The following is a 7,318-nucleotide window of genomic DNA, read 5'->3' on the forward strand; positions in this document are numbered from 1 at the left end:
AGGAAACCCAAAGTTCACTCGTGACCCTTGTTCGCCAACGTACGCTCAAGACCTCGAAGCAACTCCGGCTTCTTGTCCGACTCACTCGCTCCGCCCTCTTTCTCTTCTCATCCTCTTCCTCTTTGTTCGGTTCCGGTTTCATTTAAAACATTAACTTTTTTTTAACCTTTTGAAAATAGTAATCCCTATTTCATTTAAACGATAACAATAATAGTACATGCAACCAAACATGTTTACAGTGGATGAAAACCACAACAACGGAAGTGACGAATCCATAACAGTGATCCACAATAAAGTTCCAATATTAATGATGAAAAATTAATACTCTTGATATTGTTGTGGTTTTGACGAGTCCTTATCGACATTCCCCAATAGTTAAAGCAGTTATTTCATAGTTATATTGTCCAGTTTAACTGTATAAAGTCCATCTTGATAGATCTGCGTTGTGATTGTGTAGTTATAAATCCCAAATTTTATTTTTCATCCTTCCACATTCCTTTCCACAAACTATCTGCCGTATATCTTCCTCACCCATGAACGCATTATCCGCGCAGCACCCTGAAACCCTTTCAAAACACTACATGAACGCCTGTAACAAAAGTTTGCACCAAAAGCTGAGGCTTGCGAACCAAATCTCTTCATGAGCACCCCGAGGGCCCACCAGAGAAGATTGCGCCAAGATCCAGCTCGAAGGCAACGCTGCCCATGGATGAGGGGTGAAGCAACGCATGTTCGGATTCAAAGATGTCTGGATGCTGTGTGAAAAAGCCTCTGCTAGAGAAGGTTGTGAAGGAACAGGGGCGTAAAAAGGCTGAGAGGACCGGAGAGTTTCAAAGCTTGAACGGGTTGTGGACTCTGTTGGGAACTCGATTGGTATTGATCGCAAAGATGTGAGGTGTGCATGGGTTCCATCCTGTCCGCATCTAATCCCATATTTTCTATCTCAGCTCATCATAGTCAATCGGTCATCCCATCATTTCCAATCACCCATTTCTCCCTTCCACATCGGATGCGTGCTGGCGGCATATTGCCTGCAGAGTGTTATCATTGATAAGGCTCTGAAGGCAGATCTGTCACGTCAGGGATAAAAGGGAATGTATACGTGCTGCAATTATTGCACGTAAATGCAATTCCATTGTTTTCGCTGCTTGTAAATACTTGTTTGGCCTGCCATTGTAAATTCTGTACTGGCATTTTTGTTTTTTTAAAGGCATGTGATTTTATAGATACAGTGCATTCAGAAAGTATTCAGACCCCTTCACTTTTTTCACATTTTGTTATGTTGCAGCCTTATGCTGAAATCGTTTAAATTCATCTTTTCCCTCATCAATTTACACTCAATACCCCATAATGACAAAGAGAAAACAGGATTTTAGAAAGTTTTGCAAATTTATTAAAAAGAAAAAACTGAATATCACTTTGACATAATATAGTGTGGTCAGTTATGGCAAAATACCCAACGAATATTTACCTGCTGGACAAAAGCACCAAACTTGGCATGTGTCTTCTATATGTACCCAAGAAGAATTTTTTATGAGGAGACAATCGCGACCTTGACCGTGAAGGTCAAGGTCAAAATTGGTCATTTTCAAAGAAACGTATTATTCATTAGCCACAAACCGGGTCTTTCAAAAAACGAAGGTCCTGACAAAATCTAATTAGTTATTGCTCATTTGTGAGCAGTTAAAGATGGCAATCTAATTGAAAAAACGTTACGTCACCGACGAAAAAGTCTACTTTTCTCGAAATGTTTCTCCAAAACCATATCTCCCTGAGAAATTTCGCATTCTCGCATTTTTTGGATGCAGTAATCTATCCACTTGCTGAGCTCCAGTGCGGTTTTGCCAACAGTTTCCGTTTCTGCGGGCGTCAAAGATGGCTGGGTAGAGGGAGGCATGTACTCACATTTTGTTACGTTTGTTGGCACTTCCAAGACATCATGATAGCTCTTGAGCATCAGCGGCTGGGTGCCCTTTGGTGGAAATCCTATCGGTTCTCTAACTTCACCGGGATTGGTTTCTGAAATCTTCTGGAACAATGAAATACCAGTGCCATGGAATGAAGATGAAGCGGATGTGGAGGATAAATTGTGGTCAATATTGTCCAGAGCCACGACAGTAAAAATCAGTTTTCTGAGCTGAACTGGGCACACGACACCGTCCTCAATGAATCGCTCACTCAAAGACACAGCCATTGCCGACTATTTCCAGGACACGAGAATAAGAAATGCTGAGCCCTAACTTGAAGAGGGCCTGAATGAGTATTTTGTCTCGAAACTGTGTGTGAATTCTCAGGCCAATATAGATCGGCAGCGGTGGAGGATACGTGTGCCTGTGGCCATGATCTGTGTCAGTTCCCTTTTTTTTAGCATTAAGAAGTATTGTTTGACATGCGGTCGAACACGCTTGTGACTCCACTTTAGTTTGGTCCTTCAAGTCCGACCCATTCAAGATCATTGCGATCATTGACAGAAGAGACGTGGGTATGGCTTCCTTTTGGCATCCCGGATGAAAATTTCAAGAAAAGGTGAATTTCTTGTGTTCGAACAGGTCTCTGCGAATGATATTGGCAGCTTTCATGAGTGTACGTGCTTCTTCATCATAGTCCCGTGACGTCATATGGTCCTTCAGCAAGTACGATAGCGAATCTCTGTAAACAATCAACAAATTGCGTCCTTCAGAAACTGTCGTTGCTTCTGGAAAGTATTCCAGTATTTCATTCTTTAGTCTGCTCCGGTTTGTCAGCTTATCTATACCGAGGTCACTAAGGCGAGCTTGATACAAGTCATACAATTCACTGAGTTTGAACACAACTTGACCGTTCATAACAGAGTTTTCAACATACGTGAAAAGTTCAACACGAGCTCGCGACTGGGACATCATTTCCGACTCATCTGCCGATGTCTTTTGTTCGTTTCTTTTCAGCGACCGATGGCGATTCCGAAACTTCATGAGGCAATCGAAATCAAATCAGAACCTCGTGTCAATCTAGCTAACAAATCGCCGTCCTGCAATTCTGTGGCCATTTGGAGAATTTTTTTTATCAGCACCAAAATATCATGCACCCGTGAAGATCAGTTCCAACTGTACCGTCCCTGCCACAGAACAAACTGTCGCTTTGTGTTGTCCACAGACCCGTGACGTTTGCTACGTTTTGCAGTTGCGGCGGCGTCGTCGAAGTCCAGGCTGGCCCGTTTCCAAATTCGTTCAAGCTTTTGATCGTTGAATTTTGAGTAGCACGATTTGTGCCACTTCGCGGTGTTTGCGATCAGCTTGCTAACGTCCTCTGGGATGAAGGGCACTTCAAGCTCTCGGAATATGCGAACGTTCTCCAGGAATTTAGTATACGCTTCCGACTTTTCATCCCTTCTGTTGAACGCATCCAGCGGGCATCTCAGATTTTCCTGAGTTATCTTCTGACAAATCAGGCACTTATTCCAGTCGGTAGGCCGGCTGGTCTCGGCCTCCGCGAGTAACTGAAAGAGACCAAAAGATACAATTAATATCTCAATACAGAATTGTATCCCAAAAAAATTTGTTTAATAAAATACTTGTTTTGTTATAGTGAAAATTCTGGAGCATGCCCCCGAACCCCAGCAGCTCGAGGCGCCCTGACCTACTCATAAAATATCTGCCACCCCTCATAATAAAAAGTTCCTATCCACCCATGAAAAGGTTTGAAGAATTGATAGAAATATGTAATTATGTAATTTAACTACTTCACTTGAAATAGCTAATTGCTATATAGAATATATCCATCAAAAAAGCAATTTCTGTCAGGTTTGCTGTCACAACAGGGGACTAAATACACACTTGCCTCGGAGAAAGATGGGTGTTCTAAGCATTCAGTCTATTTTTCTCTGGGGATGGTATTTTATTCAAAACCCCATTTGGAGAGTCGCGAGAGCAAAAAATAATGGTAGGATGACTTGCCGTACCCCTCCCTTTTTTACATTGGGCCCAAAATTTATCGTGGTGGGAGTGAGGTTAACAGAGAATAACTCCACATAGAGCACATAAATGGCATATTATAAAGCTGAAATGGCTCATGTGCAGACCCTTTTCACCAAATTACTTCCCTGCTACCCACACCCGCTCACTATGGGTGTAACAACATCGTTTCTTTTCGGAAATAACAGAAAAAAATCCAACCAAAAAAAACGTCTTGTTCGTCACATATTGCCCACAACAGATGTGTATTTAGGATTAAGACTCACAAATACTACGTAATACATCAGCTAAACAGCTAGTTTTACTAAATCTGAACCTTCAAAATGTCTCAACTGCATCAATAAATACTCAAAACAATTCAAAATTATTCAAAATCGCACTTACCGCCGCCATTTTGCGAAGAAATGCTCTGCCTCCATCGGAAAATGAAGCACGAAAAGGGCGTTCCCGTCGGTTCCGCACTGCGGCGACGCCCATTTTCCCCTACCGTACATAGCGCCCTCTTGTGAGCGTATAGTAACCGATCTCGATTGTCTCATTGAAATTGCTTGGAGGCATGATAGGAAACCCACACAAAAAATGGTACTTTTGTCCAGCAGGTAAATATTGTTCCCTTATCTGACCACACTACCTAACCTATCTAACTGGGGAAGGCCCTCTCTGACACTTACCCCCCTCGGTGCCCTCTCTGGCACTGGGCTACCCGGGTCCGTCCTTTGGATCCTCGGGCCCCATCCACAACAACTCTACCGGCTCCCAGAGCCCACCTGCGGCCTCACCTGGCCGACATCCTAACAGTGGCGGAGTGCCCATTTAACTACACACACTAACAGGCCACACGCCCAGCCATTTCCACGACACTAAAGCACCCATCCAAACACCATTCTTCCACACGCACCACAGATGCCAATATCCAACCACAATTTACCTACTCCCTCTACCTAACTCTTAAACTACCCTCCCCGGGTATTCGTGATAGGGTCCATCCTCCCCATACACACCTTTGCACCATCCACTCCACTCCACAGTTTCCACCATACTCACTCCATACCATCCATTCCATACTCCATACCACACATTTCATTACACCATGCTCACCTGTATTGGCACACCTGTGCCATCACACCTGGTGCTTCCTGCACCCTCCTTCCTCCAGGACCATTTGCTCAACACAACACACAATCACCATTACTCACTCATACACTGCTCCATACACCTGTTCACTTGCAAACCTGTGCAATCACACCTGGTGCCTACTGCACCCTCCTTCCTCCCAGGCTTCTTCAATCATTCCATACAATGCACAACCACAATTGTTCCTCATGCACTGCTCCATACACTTCCACGCTCAATACAACTCACAATCACCTCACTCACTTTTCACAATACACTTCTAACTCTCCAAACCATTGCCTCAGGCACCCAAATTCTCCCAGGCTCATACACACATGCTTCCCGATCATTGCCCCGCAATTCCTCATTTGCTCGATATCAAGACTCTCACACACACGGCATCATCTGATCTACCTGGTGCCCTTCTAACTTGGTGCTCCCCGTCTTCCCTTTAAACCAAGCACATACCACGTCATTAACAACCATTCTAACCTCTCTATGTCCCCGACTACCTGTCCAATGTCGCTACTTACCTCTACCGTTACCGATGGTCCTTCTTCTCTAGGTCCCTATCATTTTATCCTAACCCTCCCGCGGCAAGCTTACACTGCCATAAACCCCATAAAACTATAGCTCATGTGCCCCGTTTTTTTGTGCGAGGGATGGCAGAGTTGCCATCCCACCACATCGGGCATCTTCCAGTATCAATTTTGCCATCCAATTTCCTGCAAATCAAAATTTGCCAATCCCTGCTAATCATCAATTTTTGCCAATCACTTCTGCCAATCCTATCCACTATTCCAAAATTTCGAATCCAAAACACTATCATCATCACAGTCCACTATATCTGAGCCTCTGTGCGTCGTTACATCATTAAAACTCGGCTTCGCAAAGCCGAGCAATGAATTCGGGTGGTTTGGTCGCCTGCAGGTTGAATCCGTCCAGCATTCGGTTCAAGGGAGGCGGCATGCTCGGCCCGAGATTCCATGCACCATCTCGGCGCGGAACCTTGCGGTCTCCGGCCCGATGGCTCAATCTCGCCCGGTTGGAACCCCGCCCCCGCAAGGGGGCACCGTTCCGCTTCCTCCTACTTGTCCCTGAACCGGACCGGTCGCCTTGCCCGGCGAGGCCCTGACTCGACCGTGCGGGGCGGGGCCAAGCCCGAATCGGCAATGATGCTTCGAAGAGAAGCGACGCAACACCGACCCGCGCCGGGCCTCGCATCCAACAAAGCGCACCGCGCCCCGAGTGCTCGCATCGGCTAAAAGTCGATCTAACCGCTGCTCCGTTTAACGTCGATGCCTTACTCGCATACGCGACCCTTTTCACACTCACAAAACCCGGCGTCTCCAGTGCATCCCACACACTCCGTCCATTCCACCACCGCACTCCCTGTTACACACCACACCTCTCGAGCACACTCGTTGTTCGCACACCTCTCCGTTACGTCCTCCGTAACACTCATGGGGGTGCACTCTTGCATCCACCCACGCCCGCGCTCCGATGTGCTCTCCCGCACACGCGCCACCACGAACTCAGGTGTACACTCTCGCACACATTCCACCACCACCTTACTCTCCGGGTCACTCTCACCCTCGCACGTACACTCCGTATCGCTCTCACTCTTTGTGTCGCATTCATTCTCACTTCCGACAGCACACTCTGTTATCATGCACTCCTCCGTTACACACCACTCGCTGTCCGCACACTTCTCGCGTGCACTCTCCCCCGTTACGTACTCCGTAACCAGCACGGGCGTGCACTCTTCCGCACACCCAATCATCACCGCACACTTGCGCACACTCTCCGGTTACATCCTCTGTACACTTACGCTCCGACGTGCATTCTCGCTCGCACTCGGTATCACTCCCACACTTTGGAACACACACTCTCTCCGATGCACACTCTTTCCTCACAAGCGCGCCATTTCCACTCACAGGGCACCCTTCACCAACGCCCGGATGCTTTCTCGATCCCAAGCGCGCAAAAATTCTTTCTGCGCCAAACATCCTCCTGCAAAATCTTCCCGCACAATATACAGCATGACTCACCTGGGTGCTTCTTCTTCTTCTTCGCTCCGACACCACCTGCAAATCTTCATTGGTGTTATTAAGCACAGCATCGTGATGTGAGCAGGGACTTTGCACATATTCCATCTTTTCCTCCCGCGAGTGCTTTTCTAAGTCCCCGGTCTCTCCAATTCCAATTTCCACTACTGCTTCGAATGATTCGGACTTAATTTCTTTCCCTCGGCA

This window comes from Myxine glutinosa, chromosome 3, assembly GCF_964187855.1.
Source record: "Myxine glutinosa chromosome 3, kmMyxGlut1.1, whole genome shotgun sequence".
NCBI classification, from domain to species: Eukaryota; Metazoa; Chordata; class Myxini; order Myxiniformes; family Myxinidae; genus Myxine; species Myxine glutinosa.